At 31.8% G+C, this 26332-nt stretch overlaps 1 pseudogene across 1 annotated transcript; it reads left to right on the forward strand.

The window, feature by feature from the left end:
- The first annotated feature begins 228 nt into the window (after positions 1-228).
- On the forward strand, positions 229-22374 carry LOC149509991 (N-terminal acetyltransferase A complex auxiliary subunit NAA15-like; annotated as a pseudogene). The gene is made up of 32 exons (XR_016335785.1): positions 229-452; positions 1489-1567; positions 2228-2310; positions 2400-2546; positions 4114-4229; positions 4957-5062; positions 6036-6107; positions 6207-6322; positions 7163-7295; positions 7947-8024; positions 8128-8181; positions 8314-8387; positions 8750-8804; positions 8918-9013; positions 9502-9630; positions 9735-9817; positions 9904-10134; positions 13795-13918; positions 13996-14103; positions 14225-14356; positions 14715-14771; positions 14892-14989; positions 15291-15349; positions 15438-15549; positions 15654-15754; positions 20181-20233; positions 20800-20854; positions 20968-21063; positions 21234-21260; positions 21551-21679; positions 21780-21861; positions 21948-22374. The product of XR_016335785.1 is annotated as an N-terminal acetyltransferase A complex auxiliary subunit NAA15-like (transcript).
- The last annotated feature ends 3958 nt before the right edge of the window (positions 22375-26332 follow it).

A 26332-nucleotide genomic window follows, 5' to 3' on the forward strand; every position in this document is an offset into this window, starting at 1 on the left:
TATATCTAACATATAATAATCATTTAAATTTTAAATTAATACCTATTAAGCATTAAAGTGATAAAAATAATTTATATTTTTATTAATTTTATATCTTAAATATCTGATTATGATATCAATTAATAAAAATTTGTGAGATCACCTTTTTAGTAAATTTTCCGTCAGACAAATGAACCAACGGCTCATATATATTAATCAAAAAGTTATTTATTTATTCCTTTTTAATTTTACTTTTGTTCAAGCTTCTTGTTGACCGTAGGGTTGAAGCAGCAGATAATGCCACCACTCTATTCTCTCTCTTGCGAGCCCCTAACTCTCACTTCATCAAGTCTCAATCTTCTCATTTTTTTTTCTCTTACGATTCTTGTTTTTCTTCTAAAATTTTCTAATTTTCTTCAACAATGGGAGCTTCGTTGCCTCCGAAGGAAGCTAACCTCTTCAAACTCATTGTCGTAAGGCTTCGATTCTCTTTTCTCTCTCATTTTTCAGTTCGTATCTACGTATTTCTAGTTGGTATTTATACTTGTATTTTGCTTTCTTATTTTTTGTTTATTCGATCGCACTTCTTTTTTCTTTTTGTTCTTTGCTTGCAAAACCCTAGCTGGATACTGGTCTGTTTGCTTGCTGAGAAAATCGGTGGATATCAATTATAAATGGAAATTTGGACTAGATAATCTTGTTTGTCAATTAGGTTTTTGCTTTTGGGCAATTTTTCGTATAAATTAAGTTCATTTTCTTTGTTCTGTTTAGTGATTGAGGCTTAATTAAGTTTATTGCTTTGCCTAATTTAGGTCAATGAATTCGATTTTGTTGAAAAGCAACTTTAAAAAATTGAATTTTGCTTTGACCTTTTTTTTTTTAAAGTAAGGATGCTCGTTGTGCTTTCCTTTTGGTGATAATTCATTTGTATCATCACGGAGAAAATTAGAGAAATGAAAATAAAAGGGTTTGGTGACTCTTCCTACTTTAGTAATTTCTCTTGCATGTTGCCGACTTTTTAAAATAGGAATTTTGTTGGTTCCTAATGGGAAACAATTGTGGCACTTTGGCTTTGATGCACATAAGCATTCAAGACAATAACAAACTTTGTGAAACAGTCTATTTAAGAATTTGATAGATTGACTGGGACAATTTTTAATGTAATTGTAGGCTTTGCAGGTTAAACTTGAATATTTATATATTTTAAGAACTTGTTCGTATTAGATATAGAATAGCAACATTTGGATGTTTTCCACACGCTATTGAGAGTTTTCCCCCCTTCCCTCTTATTTCTCCTAATTTATAGTGAAAACTAGAGTTTTGACTGGTGAATTCTTACTCTATTTTAACTTCTATAGTAATGGACTCTTGACACAGTTTTTTTGCCTGATTTTTATGTAATTAATTTTTATTTGTTATTATACTCTAGCTAATTCTCATAACTGAATTTTTATTGCTTTGGAGGTCCATGTGTTATTGCTAAAGCTCTTGTTTATTTTATCATTGCAGAAATCATATGAAACTAAACAGTACAAGAAAGGACTGAAGGCTGCAGATGCAATACTGAAAAAGTTTCCTGACCATGGAGGTCGTTTAATTTTAAGCACTTATTTATTTTTTTGTTTTTGGTTGAGAGGCACTTATTGTTTAGTGTTTATGTTTGCATGGTTCTTGTAAATGTACCTGTATAAAGATGCAAGAACTCTGAAACAAAAAGAACTTTACACTTAGAGGAAAAAGGGGCTGTCACTAGATAGTTTATGTTGTTATCAAGGTTATTGGTTTCGATAATCCTTACAAGAATGCCTCTAAGTTGACGTGATTGTTTCTGTAGACTGTATGTTCCTTTCTCATGTCTTATGATTGATGTCATTTGCATTTTTGAAAGCACTAGCTGTATCGTGACTAGTCCATGATTTGTGATGGTTCTAGAGATAAGTGGAACATTCTAGCAGTATCAATGTGGAGATATTCTCTATCAACTGAATATATTGCATTAATTTCGGGTATATAACTACATTTTTAACCTATACAGTTTGAAATCTGCAATATTTGAATACCTTCTTCATCTTGGTTGGGTTTTGTGAATATTCATTAGTGTGCGGTATTGGTAGAGTGTAGTAGCATTTTGTTTAATATATCCATCCTTTTAAATATGCAGTTTCCAAGTAATATTTTATGCTATTTGGTAACTGTTTGTTTGTTGTGTTTGTATGTTGTCATATGGGCTTTTATTCATTATTGTCAGAAACATTGTCAATGAAGGGGTTAACCTTAAATTGCATGGATCGGAAAACTGAAGCTTATGAGCTTGTTCAGCTAGGTGTAAAGGTTATCTTATTTATTTTCTTTTGGTTGCTATAATGTCAAAGCAGTGTCACTTTTTCCAACATTGTTTTCATGTTTGTGTCTTAATGTAGAATGATGTAAAAAGTCATGTTTGCTGGCACGTTTATGGTCTCTCTCGGTCAGATAGAGAATACAGGGAGGCTATCAAATGCTATTGCAACGCTTTGAGAATAGTTGCAGACAACATTGAAATACTACGGGACTTGTCACTCTTGCAGGTATACCTTATTTACCTTCCTTCTCTATGATTTGTACATCTAGACTCAGTGTTAAATCTAAGATGTTTCTCTGTTGTATGCTTAATGTTAAGTAAGAACACTTACTTGTCATGGTATTTTTCGAACATTTAAAGGAGTTTCTCTGTATAAGATTTCTTGTAAGCTTTGTGGTTTGCCTAAAAGATTTTTCAGATTCCATTGTAGAATTTGAGAATCGTAAGTATTAGGGTACTTATAGGCAAGTCAATATTGCAACTAAAATAGTTTGGTGCCAACTTTTGTGCAACTGTAAGTTTCGTGGTAGTTGGTAGGGGCAGGTTCATTGTGGTAACTTAATATAACTGGATGAAAACACCAAGATCAGCTACATAGTTAGTAGTGAAGTGAAAATAAAATTTATGAAATTTGAAGCTGTTTAGTTGCTTGACGGAATCTACTAGTAGATGGATAGAAAAGGCATAATTATATTTAGTAACAAAAGAGACGAAGATATATGGCTTAAAACAGAGGAATGGAATATGGAGATAACTCAACTAAAAGGGGGAGGCTGTATGAGACCATGAAAAAACATCTTCTTAAACACTTAGAAAGTAGATGAGTCAGCTGGTTTTATAACTTTGAAAATTTAGATCATAGTTTTGGTAGAAACAATTTATGGCTTTAGGGGAAGGAAAAGGATATAACAGACATCATCTGATATTCTGGCAGCAGATTAATATGAGAGATGGTTCAGATTTAGTATCTTAATTGAAGGTTTTGTTTTGAGGCATACGCAAAAATTAAACATAAGTAATATAATCAGAAGCAACCAGTCTGATTTGATCCTTTCTTTCTCATTATACTGTAACAAGCAACCACCTTGAATTGATAGTTTCTGGTCTACCGCCACAGATCCTTTTTCTCTCTCATTCTACTAGTTCCTTAATGGTTGAAAGTGTTTATAGAATGACAAGTAATATAATCAGAAGCAACCAGTCTGATTTGATCCTTTCATTCTCATTATCCTGTAAGAATCAACCACCTTGAATTGATACTTTCTGGTCTACTGCCACAGAACCTTTTTCTCTCTCATTCTACTAGTTCCTTACTGGTTAAAGGTTTTAACATGAATGACCTTTGCAATTAGAAAGTATTTATACTTTCTGGATCAGATCTGGTTTGGTTCTTCTCTTAACTTCATCTGCACATATGCCTTACTGCTCCAGAATAGTAACAAAAGTCGGCGTCTTTGATACTGAAATTGATGATTTTCATTTCTATTATTCTCCCTTGATGCTTTAGCGCTTGCCATATTATGGATTCTTAACTCATGATTTCAGATGATTAAGTCATTTGTTGGCATTAACTTATTTGTGCCCCCCCCCCCCCCCCCCCCTTTTATTTATGGTTTATATGCCTTGAAAAGTTAAAGGAAAAAGTATGAAGATGATGAGCATTTGTCTTTCTACTAAGATATGAAGTTTGAGAGAAATTTTTTGGATTTGATCATGGTTTTGTATTTTCTCATTTTCATGTTTCAGGTTATTTCAGAAATTATTACATTTATGTTTTATCTTTTGCATTGCAGGCACAAATGCGAGATTTGACAGGATTTGTTGATACAAGACAACAACTTTTGCATTTGAAACCAAATCATTGCATGAACTGGATTGGCTTTGCTGTAGCCCACCATTTAAACTCAAAGTACTTGTCCTTTATTTTTTTCTTAAAAAAATTTATTCCAATTCTTATGTCAACTTTCACCAATTTCTGTTGACTCTTATTTTGTGAAACATGTTTTAGAGTGTTGTTATTGTTATGTATACTTGAAGGTCCAAATTGAAGGGCCTTTTGGTATTGAAAGTTGAAATATTTGTTGATATAATGAAAGCCTTTCTTTAAATTAAATGCTTAATCAGGACTTAATGTTTCTAATTATATGATCAAATGGGTGCTAACATGGATGAAATTACTGTTGATTTTTAACACGTGGCCATATTGTTTGTATGACTTCAACTAAACATCCAATAAGATATCAAACTTCTTTTATGACAATACATGGTGGGTGTAGAATGTGTTAAAGATGTTACTAATATGTATAGATAGGTGGGTAGATAGATAGGTACCCTACAATTCTAAGCTGCTTGCACTTGCATTTATGAAATTTGGTTGCAAATGAGCCTTTTACAAACAATGCCTAGTTAACTGCAGAGTTCTGTTGTTTTTGCTATAGTTTTATATGGAGACAATGATGATGCCATATTTTCATTTGGCTTTATATATGAATGAATTGAAGTTGTTGGCACAACAGTTATGAGGGTTTTTCCTTTTCTGTCCGTCTTAGCCAAGTAGTTCTAAGTGAATGAAGTCTTATTAATTTCATTCATCCTTTAGGTATTTATGCTGTATTCCTTTTTTTGGTTGATATTAGTGGTGCAAAAGCAGTTGAAATTTTGGAAGCATTTGAAGGGACATTAGAAGATGATTATCCACCGGATAATGAACGTTGTGAGCATGGTGAAATGCTTTTATATTAGGTATTGGTTATGTACTTCAACTCTTTTTTTTTTTTTTGCATGCATATGTATGTGGGATGTGGCTGTAATTTCACATGAGTTGACTTCATTATACAGACATTCAAAATTTTAGAATTTATACTAACATATAATGGGAGTGACTGATTTGGTGTCACTTGTTAACCAGATGCCAACACAGTTAGTGAAATTATCCATAAACCAAATAAAGTAATTAAATATACAAAAATTAAAGATTTTTAATGCCTTTAACTTCTTTATAAATGGGGTCCCATTTTTGAATTAATTCTAATGTTTTTCACATGCAATTAGAAAACCTACCCATTTCTTCTTAACTTCTTTTTTCCTTCTGCTTATTTTATTGCCAAAATCTCATCTACTTTCATGTACATGTTACACCCATTCTTTCTACTTGTGAAGTATGGCTTTTCATGATTCTGTGTGTATGGCTGATAAGTTAAATTAAATCATCTCCAAGTTTACTTTAATCTGAGATGGAGGACTAACTAGTGGCCTATAGTGGTATTTGGCATCTATAAGATATTTAATTCTTGATGTATTCATGTTAGAGAGAAATATGGCTTGTTCACTAATTGTTGGGCCTTCTACAAGTAATCATATCTGTGGTGTTTGTACTTAGCAGCTCTGAATCTTAATAATTGCTAATCTCCAATTATATGTTCTGTGGAACCATTTCGAAATTTTTGTTTCTGACATCTTAATAAATTAGTCTATCTTTCTTTTTGACTACTCTTTTTTGGTTTAACACCATTAACATGATTCGAAAACAGCTTAAGCAATTGGACAAGTACCTACAAGCCTTAGCCCTTGCAGTAGCATTTATTTCTTTAATAATATATTGGCATAGAAATATGCATAACTACATTCATTATGCATAATGGATGCTGTACATCTAGACTAGTGGTGCCCCCTGCTGCTTTTCTAATGTTTATGAGGGTATGGTATTTTTCTCCAGATCTCTTTGCTAGAGGAATCTGGGTTTCTTGAGAGAGCACTTGAGGAATTGTATAAGAAAGAGCCAAAAATAGTAAGTGTCAAATGTAATGCCTGAATACTTTTAACATTAAAAATTTTGTAAGGTTTGAATTTTTGGACATTAAAATTCTAACCAATTCTATTATTCTAGGTTGATAAATTGACTTATAAAGAACAAGAGGTTTCTCTCCTGGTGAAACTTGGATGCCTAGAAGAAGGTGCCAATATTTACAAGGCTTTACTTACCATGAACCCTGACAATTACAGGTGAGTCTTATGCATTTGGTACTCTTTTGAAACACCTAGTTAAGCTCATTAATAAATCTTTCATAGCAAAGAATATTAGTCAACTTTTTCCTTTTATACAGCACTTCTTGAAGTTATAATTGACTTCTTTTTCTCAATGCCGTGGTGTATTATTATTGTAGGAAATGAAGAATAATTAATATTCTGAATGGTTTGTGTGTTTAAATATATTTTTTTTGGGCTAATAGGTTTTTCAATTCTTCTTGTAGTAACACCCAAATTCATTTACCTATGTTAGAACTTTATGAAGGGTTAAAAGAATGGTAGAAATAGTCATTATTTTTTATGTTCTATTTTCGTTGGTGCTTTAAGCTTGAAACTAATCAGTGTGTATCCCTTATGTCACAAATTCAATCGTTTTTTAGTTTTAAATTTTGTTTCTTTAAGCTTTCGCTTATACTTGTGCATGTTACATTTACATCATGGTATCTTTACATAAAATGAGGTTATTTTTATTTTTTTCATTCTTGGGATTGTTTTATATCTCTCTGTCCTGTCAAGCCCTTTGCTTAGCTCTTTTAGTAAAAAGAAGCATTATGCACCACCTCATATATAAATATAATTAAAAAGTAGCAAAGCAACTATGAGCAGAACTGTAATTCTATACTACTATATGTGTCAACACTCTCTTGGGTGCTTTCTCAGGTTGGGAAATGAGGAAAATTCTTTTACAGAACTGTTAAATTATGTCTCTTCACTCAGTATATGCCTATATATTGGCGCAATTTATTGCTATTAGGTCTGATAAACCGGGAGCCAACCAACTTACAATTTTTATATTTGTATATGTATATTTTTCAGATATTATGAAGGCTTGCAGAAATGCTTTGGCCTGTATTCTGACAATGCCAAGTATTCCTCTGATGAAGTTGATTGATTGGATGCATTATACAAATCACTTTCACAATAGTACACTTGGTCTTGTGCAGTTAAGGTGATGGATTTATGTTGTGCTTCTGTTTTCATTAGGAATTTATGATGGATGTTATCGATACATTCTGTTTATTGCAAAAACTCCCTAGTGGTGGAATGTGCTAGTCTAAACTGTTTTATTATGTCTTAACTGTTAAGTCATATTAATTTCATTTTCTGTTTTGTATCTGTTTTTTTTTTTTATTTTTTTTATGAGCTCCAAATGGTACCTTGGGATGTTCTGTTTATTATATTTACTCTGGATTTCTTCTCTCTCTCTCTCTCTTATTTATGGAATCACATGATGCAAATCCAACGAAAACCTTACTTTTTTGCAGAGCTGTCAAGCTTTCTCCCCTTTTCTAAGAGAGGAGGGGTGGCTATTTTTACAAATACTCTTGTAGGGATCTTATTTTTCTTGATGGCTTGATAAGAAATTATGTGACAAAAATCTAGTGATGTGCTTCTACAACAGACACAATCCATTCAATGGCTTGTGATATTCTTAAATAATCTAGAAATAGATAGTTGTGGTATTATGCTGAAATACTTAATTGATGTCTTGATGTGACAATTGTAAGAACTCTAGGTGGTTAAAATTATGCTTTCATACGCTTCACCCTTAGAGATTTGACATGAACTTATATTAGAACTTTGTTTTCTCAATTTTTAGAGGATACCTCTTGAATTTCTGCAAGGAGACAAATTTCGTGAAGCAGCATTTAATTACATTAAGCCTCTTCTAACAAAGGTATATACATCCAATGAGATTTTTTTTTTTTTTTGTGTGTTAGTTTGACTGGTGTTTTTAGTTTGTTGGGTGAAATAATGATATATTTTCTTGGTGGTCTCAGGAGGTTCCATCTTTATTCTCAGACCTTTCTCCCTTGTATGATCATCCTGGAAAGGTAAGTTTTCTTACTTACATATTCTAAAAATAGAATTAAGTTTCTAAAGTTTGATTATTCTAAACTGCTTAGCAACTGGTTGGAGCTTGATTTCATTAGGATCGATTGCCTGCTTTGTTGACACTTACACAGGCAGACATATTGGAACAACTTATTCTTGAGTTGGAGCATTCAATTAGGACCACCGGCAGATACCCTGATAGCTAGTATATGCTTTAAACCCTTGTGTAATATTTTATTAAGTCTTAAAAGCAAATAAATGTTTAGATTTACTACTCTTTGAGGTAATATAGACTTCCAGCCCTTATGTGATATTCTAGTAAGTCTTAACAGTGTCTAAATGTTTAGATATTGGGTGCGGTCTGGGTGCATTTTTTTCTTTTATTGCTTATTGTTTTGGTGAAGTCCTCAGTCATTTATGTGTTGTTATCTATTAAACAAGTACATAATGGTTGCCTATATCGTTGCATGTAAAGTTCCTATATGTTTTTGTTTGTATGCTAATACACAAGCACACATTTTGTATTATAATACGTCATTTCTTGCTTGTGTTTCATATTGAGTGCAGGACAGAGAAAGAGCCCCCTTCAACACTTTTATGGATTTTATTCTTTTTGGCTCAGGTGGGTAACCATCAGGTTTCCTCACCCCGTGGGCCATGGCCTTTTCTTCTTATCTTGCTATAAATGTTTGGTGCTTTCTTTGCATTTGAGTAACTTTGAATTTATTGATGCAGCATTATGATAGAAAAGGCCAATATGATGTTGCTCTTTCAAAAATTAATGAGGCCATAGAGCACACACCAACTGTAATTGATTTATGCTCTGTCAAGGTTTGTTCTCGTCTTCAATCTTCAAATTTTTGCATTGGCTTCATCTGCTGGGTTTTATATTTTCGTTAGCTGGACTCTTTTATTTTATTTTTTAATCTTATATTTTGAAATCTTTTTGCCTGGTTTGTCTCGCATCTCACAAGGCATAGCAATACCTGAAAATCTTTCTAGATATTTCCTTGTAGTTATCGTTCACTTGTAAGAGACTTATCACTTTCTATGATACTGACCTTGATTGAATATATTGTTTTGCACTAAATTGTGCAAAGTTGATATACATTCATTTAAAATGCATACTAGTTTTTCTTTGTGGACCTTAAGTCTTGATGGGCATTGGGCAGGCATATGACCTCCTTTCTTAGGTTTTAGGGTTTTTGGTACATGGCTATTGTTTCTTGATGAACCTTTTTACTATCTTTTGGAGAAGTTCTTGGAATTTTCTTGAAGCTGGTTCTATGTGTATATTATTTACTTCTCTTTGGTGACAGAGTCGGATACTGAAACATGCTGGTGATTTGGTAGCTGCAGCTTCATTGGCAGATGAAGCTAGGTGTATGGATTTCGCAGACCGCTATATAAACAGTGAATCTGTGAAGCGAATGTTGCAGGTTGATCAGGTTCTAAAGCTCCCCCCCTTCATCTTTTATCATAGTTAATATTTGTCACTGTAAATTTCTTTCAGTATTACTGTACTGTTCACAAACTTTTTCCACTCTTGAAGGTGGCTTTGGCAGAAAAAACTGCTATTTTGTTCACAAAAGATGGGGACCAGCACAACAACCTTCATGACATGCAGTGCATGTGGTCTGTTTTTGTTTATTACCTTCGACATGTTGTTGTCTCTAATTACAATTTGGGTGCACCTACTGAGTGTTATCCATCTTTTGAAGGTATGAACTTGCTTTTGGTTAAAGTTACTTTTGACAAGGTGATTTTGGCCGGGCCCTGAAGAAATTTTTAGCTGTGGAGAAGCACTATGCTGATATTGCTGAAGATCAATTTGATTTCCATTCTTATTGTTTGTGGAAAATGACACTCCGTGCATATGTTGAAATGCTAAAATTTCAAGATTGGTTGCATTCACATGCTTATTTTCACAAAGCAGCAGCTGTTGCCATCAGGTGAACATTTTTGTTAGGATCTGCAAGCTTTTCAATGATTTGCAATAGACTTATTCTGTTTGGTTGTGGCCTGTACGTGAAAAATGCTATGTAATCTCTGTTGTCTACTTGTCTGGGTGCTTTTAGCGTCTGTCACCTATTGTTGATCAACACATGCATGTGATGCTTCACTTTGGGTTAGATTTTCTTTGCCTCCCTCTTTTTCCTTTTGTCTTTTGGGGAATGGGGGATTATTGCATGCATATATGTTGCATTAATCATATGTTGCAATGATGTGTTGTCTGAACCTTGCTTTCAAAGCATGAAAAACTTCCTAAAGGTAACTGTTGTTCATTACTTACCCTTGTACAACCATTCATTTGTTAATTAGACACTCCCATTATGATATCCAGTCTGATTCAAGACTCTTCTAGCAGCCCCTCCATTAATAGAGGAGGGGCTATCATATGAAGATTTCTGATTCCCTTCCACTATTCTAGTTTTTCCTTGAATCTTGGATGTATGGATTTACAACATTTTTCAAGACAAAACCTCGCTAAGTTTATAATCAAGAAAGTATCAAGAGTCCTTTTCTTACATTTGTTTTTGCTAGAGAAAATTTTTCGAGTTATATGAGCAAAACAGAATATAGGGTTCCAAGTTTTTTGTTGATCAAGCAACAACCTGATTTGAACTGGGGAATAAGGGATTTGCAGTCCCTCGACTTACTGGTTGGCCATGTCACCAAAGGTTAGAAACAAAAAAAATGAGAGTATCCCCTTTTTAGTTATAGATTGGAACCATACCTTCAATTAGTTATAGTATCTCAAGTAAAAAATTAGTATTGTTCTTTTTTTCAATAAAAAAAATTTTCTTAATTTGATTTATATTATAATATAATAATATAACAACAATTATGATTCTATGTAAACCCTAGAACAAAAGTTATTACACAGCTATAGTTATCTAATAATGTATTTCATCTATCTAGATATGATGTCCATAGGGAATTAGCAAAAAATTATCATGTTTCAATTTTTCACTGAATAGATTAAAATTAAAGAAAAATAGAATTTTTCATAGAGCACATTGTGTGTTTTCTCCACTAGAGTGCTATAATGGAATAAAAAAAAAGGAAAGAATATAAATAGAAATGCTATATCTATGCGTGTTTAATAAATACAAGCCTCTTTTTGTGCACACTTCAATCATATTCTAAATATTCTACTTAAAAATAAAAAACTAAAAAGTTGGTGAAACATCTCTCTGCAAATCATTTTTTGAACAATGGAATCTATGAAAAAGTTAAGTTCTAGAAAAATCAACTCTCTCCCTATATATATTTTATGATTATTTTCTCTTTATCTAAATGAATAGATAAAATTAGGAATTCATTTTATTTTTCCAGTATTCAATTGGATTGGAATATGTAATATCATAATAATGATAGCAATGGAATTATTATTATTATTATTATTATTATAATGGTAGCAATGGAATTATTATTATTATTATTATTATTATTATTATTATTATTATTGATATTCTATACAAAACTCCGTTCGGCTAAATGGCAATCATGTTGATTATCCTAAGGCCTTTTTTTGTAACTGATAGATTCATAAGTTTTTCCTTAATTCACTTTTACATGGATTATTGAAAATTAAAAGTATATCAAAATGAAATATCTAATAAATTGACTAATTCAAAATTTTCAAATTAGCGATTTTTTTATTCCTGAATATCCAACTCACAAATTAATTCTTTATAATGTATTTTATTTTTCTTTGATAAATAAGATAGTAGCCATTGATGTTTTCCTATAATTTTACATAGACCTTTTTGAGGTAAATAATCTTTTTTGTGCAATTCCTAATTTGAGGTAAATCCTTGTATCTTATTGGTGAAACTAATTAGTTGAAATTCAATTGACTCCTTGTTTTCTTTTTTCTCCCCTTGAAAATTAACTGAGATCCATGAATGAATTTTTTATCATAAAACAAAATTTTCTCTCTTCTTTTTGAATGTGAATTTTAATAATCAGTAATAATAATAATAGTCATTTTGATATGCACAATGATTTTAAGTTCGTTATGAACTTTATGATTTTTTCAAATAATGTTAATCAATCTGTTTTTCAATTTCATTTGTATAGGAATACAAAAGAGAATTTTAGAGTTCAAATAAGAGGCTGTTGTTGATTCATTTGTTGATCTAATTGATATGTATGTGATTAAATTAGTATTATGTATCAGAATGCTATGTAAGACTGTTTTATATACCTGATGGACCACATACATAATATATAGGAAAATGTACCATTAACGAATTTTCAACTGTGGATACATGTCTATCCTTACCATACAGAAACAAATGCTATTAATAAGCCAATTATGTTATATTATAAAGCAATTACTAATTAGTTGAAATTCAATGGACTCCTTGTTTTCTTTTTTCTCCCCTTGAAAATTAACTGAGATCCATGAATGAATTTTTTATCATAAAACAAAATTTTCTCTCTTCTTTTTGAATGTGAATTTTAATAATCAGTAATAATAATACTAGTCATTTTGATATGCACAATGATTTTAAGTTCGTTATGAACTTTATGATTTTTTCAAATAATGTTAATCAATCTGTTTTTCAATTTCATTTGTATAGGAATACAAAAGAGAATTTTAGAGTTCAAATAAGAGGCTGTTGTTGATTCATTTGTTGATCTAATTGATATGTATGTGATTAAATTAGTATTATGTATCAGAATGCTATGTAAGACAATCCTTGTGCCCCGTCTCTTTGTTTTATATACCTGATGGACCACATACATAATATATAGGAAAATGTACCATTAACGAATTTTCAACTGTGGATACATGTCTATCCTTACCATACAGAAACAAATGCTATTAATAAGCCAATTATGTTATATTATAAAGCAATTTTTTTTTTGTGGCTTTACACATACCTTAGTTGCAATAACTCCTCTTGCCCTGGTAGGAGGTCTGAAGTTCAAATGCTCTCCCACAAATTATTAACTATTAAAAGAAGATGCAAATATTTGGATCTGCTTAAAAAATTTGTGTTCAAATGATGCTCAAGTCAAATTTAATTTAACAAGTATTCTAGATTATAGTTTCTGATTTTTATAAGGTTATATACTTGTTTCATAGTTAGGATGGTGTTTTATGTTGTACTTAGGGGATTCTTATTATGTCGAGACCTTGTGGTATATGCCAAACAGGATAAAAATTTTGCTTGGTAGTCTCAATTTGCTTTCGTTATATCTTTTGTAAGTTCATATTCTTGTGATGTTATTACTGAAAGGATTAAATGTTCCTTGCGGGCATATTGAAATTTGAGATTGTGGCTTTTTAAATGATAGGAAGGCGGCGCCTGGGATTTCTGTTGGGTTAAGGATGGAGAATTGCATGTTACTGTACCAGAATTTATTTGTTGATTATAGCTTTTTATATTGATCTTATTGATTTGATGGTGAAATGGAATGGGATGATATAGTGACAGGCCATGCAACAATTAAGTAATAGTTTTTGTGATTGATCCATTGTCCCATTTCTATGCTGGTGTTTCTTTCTCTGAAACTCTTGGCTTGAAACTGGTGATTACTTCAATTTTGAACCTTTTCTTTCTGCATTGTGATAATTATTGGATTTTGAAGTGCAGATGCTATCTAAAGTTGTTTGATTCTCCTCTGAACTCACTGGCTGAAGAAGAGGATGACAAATCAAAGACTCCTTCTCAGAAAAAGAAAATGAAGAAGCAGAGGAAGGCGGAACGAGCTAAGAAAGTATATCAGCTTGTTTTGGTGATTCTTGGCTAACACTCTCTTTGATGATTTCATTCTGATGCCGTGTATTATTTTAGGAGGCAGAGGAGAAAAATGAAGAATCAAGTTCTAGTGGCATCTCTAAGTCTGGGAAACAACTTGTTAAACCTGTAGATCCTGATCCTTTTGGAGAAAAATTATTGAAGGTTACCTATTATTATCTTTTCCCTGTGCTTTAGATTCCTGATTAAAGTCCTCGTGCTGTAAAAATGTGTTACGCTAATGCCTATTAAGCTAAGACTGTTTAATCTGTATTTTTTTTTTCAGACAGAGTATCCCTTGTCCGAAGCAACGAAGTACTTGAAGTTGCTTCAGAAGAACTCACCTGATTCTTTGGAGATGCACTTACTTTCTTTTGAAGTAAATATGAGAAAGCAGAAGATTTTGCCTGCCTTTCAGGTATTATGTTTTCCAAGAATTGAACATGAGATGTGTTTCTTGTTCTTTTTGTGTTTGGTCAACTAGAACTGATATTTAATTGTCAGCTAGTGGTTTGTGAGGAAACCCCTTCTCTTGTTTTCTCCTCTCTTTTTTCACTTGCTGCCTGTGGATATGTTCTTGAACTAAAGAAACTATACCTTTTAACCAAACATCTTTTTCTTATTACTCTACTCACTCAATGAATTGATGTGTGAATTAGATAGTGTGCGCGACATATCTTTGAGTTGTAGAACAATGGTTTTGTGCAGTAGTACTTTTACCATTTCATGAGCTCATATTAGTACGTTTGTCTTGGTTTTATTTTGTTTTCCTGAAGGCTGTAAAGCAACTGCAAAGGCTGGATGCTGAGAATCCAGATTCACATCGCTGCTTGGTATGTAACATCTGCCCTCCCATATTTGTTCACTGCCATGCACAACTGCATTCTTTTCTGTTCTTTGATACAAAGATCATGTAATATTTACAATGCTTATTTGAATTTAATCTAATGCAGATTAAATTTTTCCATAAATTGGGCTCAATGCCTGCTCCATTAACTGATGCTGAAAAACTTGTTTGGAGTGTCTTAGAAGCTGAGCGTCCATCCATTAGGTTCTCTTTGAAATGGCTTTATGATAGCTATTCCTCCTACTAGAATTTTGTTGTATTACTGCTACTATTATTATTTTGATCCCTGATGCATTAAATCCCTTTATTTTCTCTTCCACAGTCACCATTAACTGATGCTGAAAAACTTGTTTGGAGTGTCTTAGAAGCTGAGCGTCCATCCATCAGGTTCTCTTTGAAATGGCTTTATGATAGCTATTCCCCCTACTAGAATTTTGTTGTATTACTGCTACTGTTATTGTTTTGATCCCTGATGCATTAAATCCCTTTATTTTCTCTTCTGCAGTCAATTGCAGGAGAAAACTCTTAGTGAGGCGAACAAAGTTTTCCTTGGTAAACATGAAGGTATTATGACCTTTGCATAACATGATGCATTTTAGGTTCCTTGAGGTAGGTTGTATAATCATGCAATTTTCACTTTTTGGTTCTGCAGAATCTTTGATGCATATAGTGGCAGTTGCAGAAATGTTATATACCTTGGAGCACACCAAGAAACTTGAGGCTGTTAAGTTAATTGAAGATTCATGCAATAAAGTCATGCCAATGTAATGCTCTTAGTGTACATTAAAACTTTTGCTGTTTGATGTCGAATCCATGCATTGCAACTTACTCTTGAGATTAATTGTTTCTTTCTCTTTTGCTTGTCCAGGAATGGGGCACTTGGACCAGTACTGGCGTGGAAACTCAAGGACTGTATTGCAGTCCATAAACTCTTAGAAAAGGTTCTTATTGACCAAGATGCTACTTTGAGTAAGTATAATTCTCCACATAAATTGATGCTGACTAGAAATTTGACTTTGACTCCATTAACAACTAATGAAATTAATTACTGTTGTTTGTTTAGAAAGTATTTTAGTAAGAATATTAATGGTATTGAAATTTTGACATACTGTTAATTGAATATTATAGATTAGATGCCTAAAAATAAAACATTAAATTAGGATTTTTAAATTTATGGTTTCAACATCATTCAGTGATTTTTTTGAGATGTATCTCATGAGTTCTGATTGCTTGTTGGTTTTTGTTATTATGATGCTTAATCTTTGAAAGTTCGATGTTGTGATTATTATTGGCATTTTAAAGAAAGGTGGACTTTCATGATAATAATTTTCTCACTTTCTTATTGATGTTTATTTAATTGAAGTTGCAAGCTATGTGACAAAATTATTCAAGAAATGATTGTTTATTCTTTGATTAGACCCTCTTTATTAATAGCTTATTAGACAATTGAAGTAAAATTATGTAGACAATTTGAAAGAGTGCTTTGCAGCAGGCGGAAAAAAAGAGCATCTTGAAGTTGTGCAAGCCATGACAATGCTTTCTTCCGTTGCTTTGAGATCAAAATTTTTGCTGCTTTTCTAATCGTGAAATGCATTCCTTTGCAAATGTGTATAATTTATCCTCATTTATGATTTTAGGGTTGAAATATATATACATATATATATATATTCTTTTAATTTGCTTACCATTTGGTTGAGATCTTTAGAGATATCTGGCTCCATAGTTTTGCCCCAAAATTTGAGGCGCTATAGAAAATTTTTGGGTACTGCTGATGAAATCTTCTGGTCAGCATGGGAAGAACACTGTTTTAGAGCTAATCTTTGCCTTTGGAGCATGTTGTACTTCGCCCCTTTTATTAGTTGCCATTTATAAACACTACATAATGTGGAAAATTTTGCTATGGAGCTGACAAGAGTGGCTATCAAAAATTCCCAGTTTTGTTGTTCTAAGTCTCGTCTCTTATGGTTTGCTGTTTGAATTTTATTATGGAGGAAAGGTTGATAATTAGCAACAAAAAGTGGATTTTGATTGGATTATAAAATTTTATTATTAGTTGAAAAAGGTTAACCAAATCTTGTTGAGATGCTACATAAAATTATTTTTCTTTAAAATTTATATAATTTAAATTATTAATATAATTTTTAAAGTTATAATAGAACATATAAGTTTAATGTCGTAAATAAAAAATAATTATTTTTATTTTCGAAAAATTGAATCATTTTATACCAAGAGGATTAATTAGATATAAATCAAATATAATATAAAATTATGTCTTATCTATTATTTTATGCATTAAACATAATGAAAAATATTAAATAATAAGTATTATATGTAATTGGATGATTAAATTGTTAAACACTTAATTTTTTTTGTTTGAGTAATTATTAATTATTAGATTTTTAAAATTTTTTTTAACCAATCAAATTTGAATTTTGTCATATTATATTTTGATTTGTTAATTTTTTTAATGCATTAAAAGTTATTTGATTATAATTATAATTATAATTTTTAATGGTATATAATTTTATAAGAAACCAAAAGAAATGTTTCTGTATATTTATAATTTTATCTCTTCAAACCCAAAGATTATGAAAAATCATGAAATCCCAATTTTTAAGCATTGGAATATTCTTTAAAAAAACCTCGAAAAAAAAAAATCTAAGTGATTAATTTTTTAAAATTTTAATTTATTAATTTAATTTGTATGAAAAAAAAATTAAACATTTAAAATATTTTCAAATTTATAATTTTAAAAATCTGACTAAATTGAAATTTAATTAAATTACATATTATTTGAACTAATAATTATCTCAAAGGATCTCGCACCACAAGTTTTTTTTTTAAAAAAGGTATTTCATATTTCTCCTTGCTAGTTTCTATGTACAATTTTATCAACATGTCGTTGAACCTTCTTTTCTTTCTTTCAGTACTTTATTGAGCTTTTCTTTTACTAACTATAATCAAGTAAGTCAATAAAGATTGGTGCAAATAATTAAAGTTTAAGATTTAGATGTAAAGTATTTAGATTTATGATAATCAGATTCAAATCTTTAATGAATTTTTATTAATAAATAATTTATTAATTTTGAAAAATAAGATAACTTCTCTTATTTTTTAATTTTTTTTACAAAAAAATATAATAAAATAAAAACGTCATAATATAAAGAGAATATAAGAACACAAAATGTCTTCAAAAAAGATTTGATATATTTAACTCAGTTTTCTTCTCAATTGATTCATTATTACAATTTTTCGTTCATGATTTTGCTAATTTTCTCCTTGATAATATAGTTATCAACAATGTTTTAGAAGCTTATCATGGGGTGCAGTGATGGTTGACCCATGGAATCATAAACACCGCCACGTGTCTTTGGGAATAGGACTAATGAGAAGGGGAGGGTCCTCCCCTTATTTTGAGAAAAGTCTAAATTTCTAAACCACCAAATAAAATGATTAGCTCTTTTTTTTTTTTTTTGGTGAATTGGTGAGGGGTCTTTTTGTAATTGCAGATATTTATTAGTCTTTCATCATCCTTCTGGCCAATTTTGAGAAACGATACTATTCTTTCTCACTAGTCATCCATGCAACTTTTAAGCTTTGGCTTGGCTGGGCTTTTGGTTAAAGTTTGGTGTGGGGGTAATTTAGATTTTAATTTAGAATTGCTTTTGCTAACATTCGCATCCTCCATTCTTCCTCAACTTTGTTTTCTTTAGAAAAATGAAATTTCTTTTAAAATTGATGGGCTCCTCCACTCTTTCTATTTTCCTTTTTTTTTCTTCTAAAGTGTTTTTTTTTTTTTCATTTATATAAAAGAAGCAGAGCTGATTTTCATCAAATATGTTTTTCATTTAGTCACTACATTTATTTTAAATACAAAAAAGTCAATTTTTAATTTAAAATTCAATTGGTTAAGTTTCCATGGTTAGATTTTTTGGCATTTTAAATTTAAAACCCACTGTCTTCAGCCATTCTTCTATCATTATCGTTTCAATTTTCTTTCTCTCAAATTTAGGTTTTTCGTTTTTGGATTCCCTTTTGGCTTGGAATATAGATTATTGTCGATAATATCGACATCAAGCAAGTAATGAGTCGATTCAACTTTCCTTGAGATTGGGCATCAAGATTAGGTTGGGAAATTAGGGTTCTTGATCTGATAAGAGGGAAATTAATTCCTTTGAGGTGAAGGAATTTTTCTCGGCCGTTGGTCAATCCAAACAAAGTAGAAAATTAGTTGGAGGACAAATTGGAATGTGTGAGGAATTTGGAGACCTTCTGAAGGTTTGATTTCTACCATCTTAATTTTATTTAAATTTTTTTACTTCAAATAATGCCCGATTTGATTTTTTTTATTTTTTTTCTGATGATAAAATGTGTTCTCGTTATAGACTGTAGATAATGATGTTGCTAGTGTAAGCTGTTTTATTATGTCTTAGCTGTTAGTCATATTAATTTCATTTTCTGTTTGGTATTTTTTTTAATGAGCTCCAAATGGTACCTTGGGATGTTCTGTTCATTATATTTACTCTGGATTTCTTCTCTCTCTTATTTATAGAATCACATGATGCAAATCCAACGAAAACCTTACTTTTTTGTAGAGCTATCAAGCTTTCTCCCCTTTTCTAGAGAGAGGAGGGGCGGCTATTTTTACAAATACTCTTGTAGGGATCTTGTTTTTCTTGATGGCTTGATAAGAAATTATGTGACAAAAATCTAGTGATGTGCTTCTACAATAGACAGTCCATTCGATGGCTTGTGATATTCTTAGATAATCTAGAAATAGATAGTTGTGGTATTATGCTGAAATACTTCATTGATGTCTTGATGTGACAATAGTAAGAACTCTAGGTGGTTAAAATTATGCTTTCATATGCTTCACCCCTAGAGAGTTGACATGGTGGCTAATTCTTTTATTAGTGGCTATCTTTATCTCATTCTTTTAGTTAAACCGACTTTCCTATATAAAAACCTTTTGACGGTGGGCCAGGTTATGGCATGATTGAAATAAAGTGTCAAACTCTAGAGCTTTTGGGATTTGACTCATGCAGTGAGGATGTATTTAAATTGTTTTCTTCCTGTAACCCACATTTGTTATGTATTCATTAATGAGAATTGTAATTATTGCTGTTACAATGTGCATCATTATTGCCAATAAATGCTACTTCCTTTATGATATGTGATGAATGTTCTAGGACTTTATTAGAACTTTGTTTTCTCAATTTTTAGAGGATACCACTTGATTTACTGCAAGGAAACAAATTTCGTAAAGTGGCAATTGATTACATTAAGCCTCTTTTAACCTTTATATCCAAGTGAGATTTTTTTTTTTTTAATTAGTTTGACTGGTGTTTTTTAGTTTGTTGGGTGAAATAATGATATATTTTTTCTGTGGCCTCAGGGGGTTCCATCTTTATTTCAGACCTTTCTCCCTTGTACGGTCACCCTAGAAAGGTAAGTTTTCTTACTTACATATTCTAAAAATAGAATTAAGTTTCTAAATATTGATTCTCCTAAACTGCTTAGCAACTGATTGGAGCTTGATTTCATTAGGATTGATTACCTGCTTTGTTGACACTTATACAGGCAGACATATTGGAACAACTAATTTTTGAGTTGAAGCATTCAATTAGGACCGCCGGCAGATACCCTGATAGCTAGTATATGCTTTAAACCCTTGCGTAATATTTTAGTAAGTCTTAAAAGCAAATAAATGTTTAGATTTACTACTTTTTGAGGTAATATAGACTTTCAGCCCTTATGTGATATTCTAGTAAGTCTTAACAGTGTCCAAATGTTTAGATATTGGGTATGGTCTGATTGCATGTTTATCTTTTACTGCTTATTGTTTGGTGCAGTCCTCAGTCATTTATGTGTTGTTATCTATTAAACAAGTACATAATGGTTGTCCCATATGGTTGCATGTGAAGTTTCTATGTTTTTGTTTGTATGCTAATACACAAGCACGCATTTGGTATTATGCTGAGTCATTTCTTGCTTGTGTTTCATATTGAGTGCAGGACAGTGAAAGAGCCCCCTTCAATGCTTTTATGGATTTTATTCTTTTTGGCTTAGGTGGGTAACCATCAGGTTTCCTCACCCCATGGGCCATGGCCTTTTCTTCTTTTCTTGCTATAAATATTTGGTGCTTTCTTTGCATTTGAGTAACTTTGAATTTATTGATGCAGCATTATGACAGAAGAGGACAATATGACGTTGCTCTTTCAAAAATTAATGAGGCCATAGAGCACACACCAACTGTAATTGATATGTACTCTGTCAAGGTTTGTTCTCGTCTTCAATCTTCAAAATTTTGCAATGGCTTCATCTGCTGGGTTTTATATTTTTGTCAGCTGGATTCTTTTATTTTATTTTTTTTCTTATATTTTGAATTCTTTTTGCCTGGTTTGTCTCGCATCTCACAAGGCATAGCATTACCTGAAAATCTTTCTAGATATTGCCCTGGAGTTATCGTTCACTTGTAAGAGACTTATCACTTTCTATGATACTGACCTTGATTGAATATATTATTTTGCACTAAATTGTGCAAAGTTGATATGCATTCATTTAAAATGCATACTAGTTTTTCTTTGTGGACCTTAAGTCTTGATGGGCATTGGGCAGGCATATAACCTCCTTTCTTAGGTTTTGGGGTTTTTGGTACATGGCTATTGTTTCTTGATGAACCTTTTTACTATCTTTTGGAGAAGTTCTTGGAATTTTCTTGAAGCTGGGTCTATGTGTATATTATTTACTTCTCTTTGGTGACAGAGTCGGATACTGAAACGTGCTGTTGATTTGGTAGCTGTGGCTTCATTGACAGATGAAGCTAGGTGTATGGATCTTGCAGATCGCTGTATAAACAGTGAATCTGTGAAGCGAATGTTGCAGGCTGATCAGGTTCTAAAGCCCCCCCTTCATCTTTTGTCATAGTTAATATTTGTCACTAAATTTCTTTCGGTATTATTGTACTGTTCACAAACTTTTTCTACTCTTGAAGGTGGCTTTGGCAGGAAAAACTGCTGTTTTGTTCACGAAAGATGGGGCCAGCACACCAACCTTCATGACATGCAGTGCATGTGGTCTGTTTTTGTTTATTACCTTCCACATGTCGTTGTCTCTAATTATAATTTGGGTACACCTACTGAGTGTTATCCATCTTTTGAAGGTATGAACTTGCTTCTGATGAAAGTTACTTTCGACATGGTGATCTTGGACGAGCCCTGGAGAAATTTATAGCTGTGGAGAAGCACTATGCTGATATTACTGAAGATCAATTTGATTTCCATTCTTATTGTTTGCGGAAAATGACACCACGTTCATATGTTGGAAAGCTAAAATTTAAAGATTGGTTGCATTCACTTGCTTATTTTCACAAAGTAGCAGCTGGAGCCATCAGGTGAACATTTTTGTTAGGATCTGCAAGCTTTTCAATGATTTGCAATAGACTTAGAAACCAAAAAAAATGAGTGTATCCCCTTTATAACTTTAGTTATAGATTGGATCCATACCTTCAATTAGTCATAGTATCTCAAGTAAAAAAATTAGTATTGTTCTTTTTTTCTTTCAATAAAAAAAATTCTTAATTCGATTTATATTATAATGTAATAATATAACAACAATTATGAGTCTAGGTAAACCCCATAACGAAAGTTATTGCATGGCAACAAAAAGTTCAACCCAACAATGAAAAGCAACTTGAGGTTTTTGTTCTTTTCATCCCTATGCCATTATGAAAAATTTTATCTTTACGAGTACCCATTTGCATGTTCATTGATTTATGATTTGGGTGTGAGTTTTTTGGTTTCATTTTGTCTTTTGTCATCTATTGTCTTGCTTATAAGTACTCCAGTTTAAGGTACCCATTTGCCTGTACTGCTAGTTCATACATTTGAAGATTTTATCTTGGTTAATGAGGAGGTCAAATAATTTGATAGAATTTCAAGCTATTGCTATTAGAAATTACCTTCTGCAGATGTTTAGCTCTGAAATCAGATTGATTTAGTTAGATATATGAGGGTTGATTAGGAGACACTGTCTGGTGTAATATAAAAGATTTTGGCTGAGGGGCTCAAATGAGCAAGTTCAAATCCTGAAAGTAGCCTCATTGTGTAAAACATGCTGAATCCTAAAGGCTAGGAACATTTTTCAAATGACTCTTCTTGGTTTCTCATCCTCCATTGGCAGGATTGAGGCTGAGTAATGATCCTCTTTATGAGGGAAGATTACTCAAAAGGCTGTTTAGAAAGCATTCTCCAAATTGGTATAAAAACCAACCATCATAGCAAAACAGCAGTGTCTGTGTTTCTTCATTTTTGGGTTCTGCCACACACTGAAATACCCTTTGCATATCAACAGGAGCTGACCTCAACCTCTGGACATTCGAAGAATCTTAAATGTTCGTATTTATGTGTCATGGCTAAAGTTATTGACCTGTCGAAGAAAATTGGAGAAAGGATAAAAAAAAATGCAAAAGTTATGTTAAAGTATTCATTAGTTGCTTTTCATGATTCAAGTCCAATCTCACCTCCTGGAAATTAAAAAAATAAGCTCTTAAAATTTTAAAATCTTGGCCCATTCAGTGCACTAGAAGAGCCTTTGTAGCTAATTTTCAATTATAAGATAGAGATTTGATGTTGCAACCTAATCAAAAAAACCTTAATTATGTCTTACCTTGAAGAATAAAGCAGACGATGGCCTTTAGTATTTGCCCTAAGCCTTAATTGTAAATATTCTTGTTTGATTAAAACCTCTTTTAGCATTTGCCAGTCAATAGATGTTAGTATTTTGGATTTTTTTGATGATATAGGATTTTTGTAATTATCATTGAGAAACTACTTTTTTAGGAAGATCAATTATCATTTAATGTTTTGCTCATAGAAATCTATTAATTTTTGCATTAATGATACTAAAATGGAGAGAGGTTATCTAGGTGAGTACAAATACCAATATTTTCATCATGTTTTTTTATGGCATTGGTTGTAAAGTAGTGGGATATTCACGGAACAAATGTAATTTTTTTAATGAATTTTTCTTTTTGGTTCCAAAGGAACTTATCGAGACTACTGCTTTGCTATACCATATGTTGAATGATATGCCACTTCAAAAGAAAGCTTACCTTTTTTCATATTGTATTCTCTAAAACTCTAAATATGCGTCTTTTTCCGTCTTTCATTAGATGTGTGTTCTCATTGAGTTTTTCTTATGTTATGTTATGATTATTCATTGAGAAAGTAAGTTAATGTTGTCTTAAGGTTAGGGTTAAGTCTTTAACAATATAAGTCCTTCTATTTAGAAAGTAATGGATAATTATCTTAGGGCTGTATTGGGGTTAATTTATTTAGGATATATTGGAGGTTTTGAGTTTAGGTTAAGGTTAAGGTTATAATAGTTTATTTGTGAGCTTGGAGTTGTTCAATCAGTAAAATGAGTTGGTAATGAATGTGGTTAGCTGTTGCTTTATTCATTTCTTATTGCCTTACTTTTACTTTATTTGCTAGCTGTCCTTGTCTTCATTTTGTTTATTTGCTGCATTGGTTTTGATCAGTTTTGGCTTGCTTTTTTTGTAGTTGTTGCATGGCCTCCAAGTTCTTCTATTTTTATTTCTCAAATAGCAATTGTTATAGTTATACTTGGGGGAAACACTAAAATTTTCCTATGGCATGACAATTGTATTTAACTCAACTAGTATGTAATTGTTATATAACATGTTGAATGGAAACAATAATATCCCTAAGCATCTCTATATATGTCTTTTCTTGTTGAAATTTTTTTTTTATGTTCGGTTTTGGTCCACTAAGATTATTGGTTCCATGACAATTGCATTTAACTTAAGTGGTATGGACTTGTTATATCACATCTTGCTGATTTTAGAATGGTATGTGACTTTGAATGAAGCTTCCTCTTGTTATTTGGCTCTTTGAAATGGAAACATAATATTCCTAAGCATTCCTGTAGATATCTTTTCTCATTAAGATTTTATTATATCACATTCTTCTTGTTTCATTCTTTCATTTTTTGTGTACATGAGTTGAGTTTTGTAATTTTGCTTTTGAAAAAATCTTTGGATTGTGGTTTCGTAAGTATGATTGTTATTTGGTAGTCTCTATGGAGCTCAATGGATTGTGTGCTTGCAATTTTGCAAGATGGGAAGAATTAGAGATTCAAATTTGGATAGCTGTGTGTTGTGCATGTTAGGAGTTAGTTATTTTTTGTTGGTTCAACTTTATTGCTTGATGGATTAATTTCTTAGGTTTATTTTCTGAAACTAAGTTCCACCAAGCACAAAGGTTGAGTGTTAAAAGGAAGATTCCTTGCCTCTTTTGTTATTGGAGTTAGTTATCATCTTTGGCCATTCATAGTTGTCGTTTTTTTCTCATTGAGGCTTTGTTATGTCATGTTTGAATTCTTCTTGTGACACATTTATCTATATTAGTTTAGTTTTTGGAATTTTACTTTTTGAAAAACCCCTTAGTTGTGGCTTCTTAAGTGTGGATATTATTTAGTAGTTGTCTGCTCTCAGCGAATGGCTTGCATGATAAGGAGGAATTCAATTTCTGTGCCTCTTGTGTATGTATATTTTGTAAGTTTCTTGTTTTGTTTGTTACAATCTTTTTGTTGTAAGACAGAATGGTTTCTTTCTTTTAATTTCTGCAACTTAATTTTGACGAGGATAGAAATTGCTGCTTAAAAAGAAGAGTATCTGTATGGGCTGTGTGCTCTAAGCAAATGGCTTGCAGGATAAGGCGAATTCAATTTTTGTGCATCCTGTGTGTGTGGGTGTATTTTGAAAGTTTTTTGTCTTGTTGGTTTCACTCTGATTGTTAGGTTAAATTTCTAAAACTTAATTTTGACATGCATTGGGCTTGAATGCTTAAAAGGAAGATTATTTCCTTTTGCTGGATTCTTTGAAACTCTAAGTATCTGTCGTTATAGCCTCTCGGTGTCTTTCTCATTGAGATTGTGTCTTGATTCTTCTTGTTTCATTTTTAAACTTACATAAATTAGGGCTTTGTAACTTTACTTTGGAAAATTCCTTGGGTTGTTCGTCCTTTATTGTGGTTGTGATCCATTGGTCTCTATGAAACTTGTTGCACTGTGTGCTCCAAAAATGACTTGCAGTATAGGGGGACTTAAGGATTCTAAATTTGTATGGCTATGTGTAGGATTTAAAGATTAAAAATTTGTGTGGCTGTGCATATGGAAGTTTCCTTCTTGTTTTTCTCTCTTTGTGCTTTAAGCAAATGGCTTGCATGATAAAGTGAATTTAATTTTTGTGCCTCGTATGTTTAGGTGTGTATTTTGGGAGTTTTTTATTTTGTTGCTTTCATTCTATTTGTTACAGGACAGAATGCTTAAAAAATGAGATTATTTCCTTTTGCTGGATTCTTTGAAGCTGCATATGTTGTCATAGCTTCTCAGTTGGTGTCATTCTCATTGAGATTGTGTCTTGATTCTTCTTGTTTCATTTTTAAATTTTTACATAAATTAGGGCTTTGTAACTTTACTTTGGAAAATTCACTGGGTTCTTCTTCCTTTAGTGTGGTTGTAATT

The sequence above is a fragment of the Durio zibethinus genome, unplaced genomic scaffold, assembly GCF_047325235.1.
Source record: "Durio zibethinus cultivar Kanyao isolate XHJ-2024 unplaced genomic scaffold, ASM4732523v1 HiC_scaffold_90, whole genome shotgun sequence".
NCBI classification, from domain to species: Eukaryota; Viridiplantae; Streptophyta; class Magnoliopsida; order Malvales; family Malvaceae; genus Durio; species Durio zibethinus.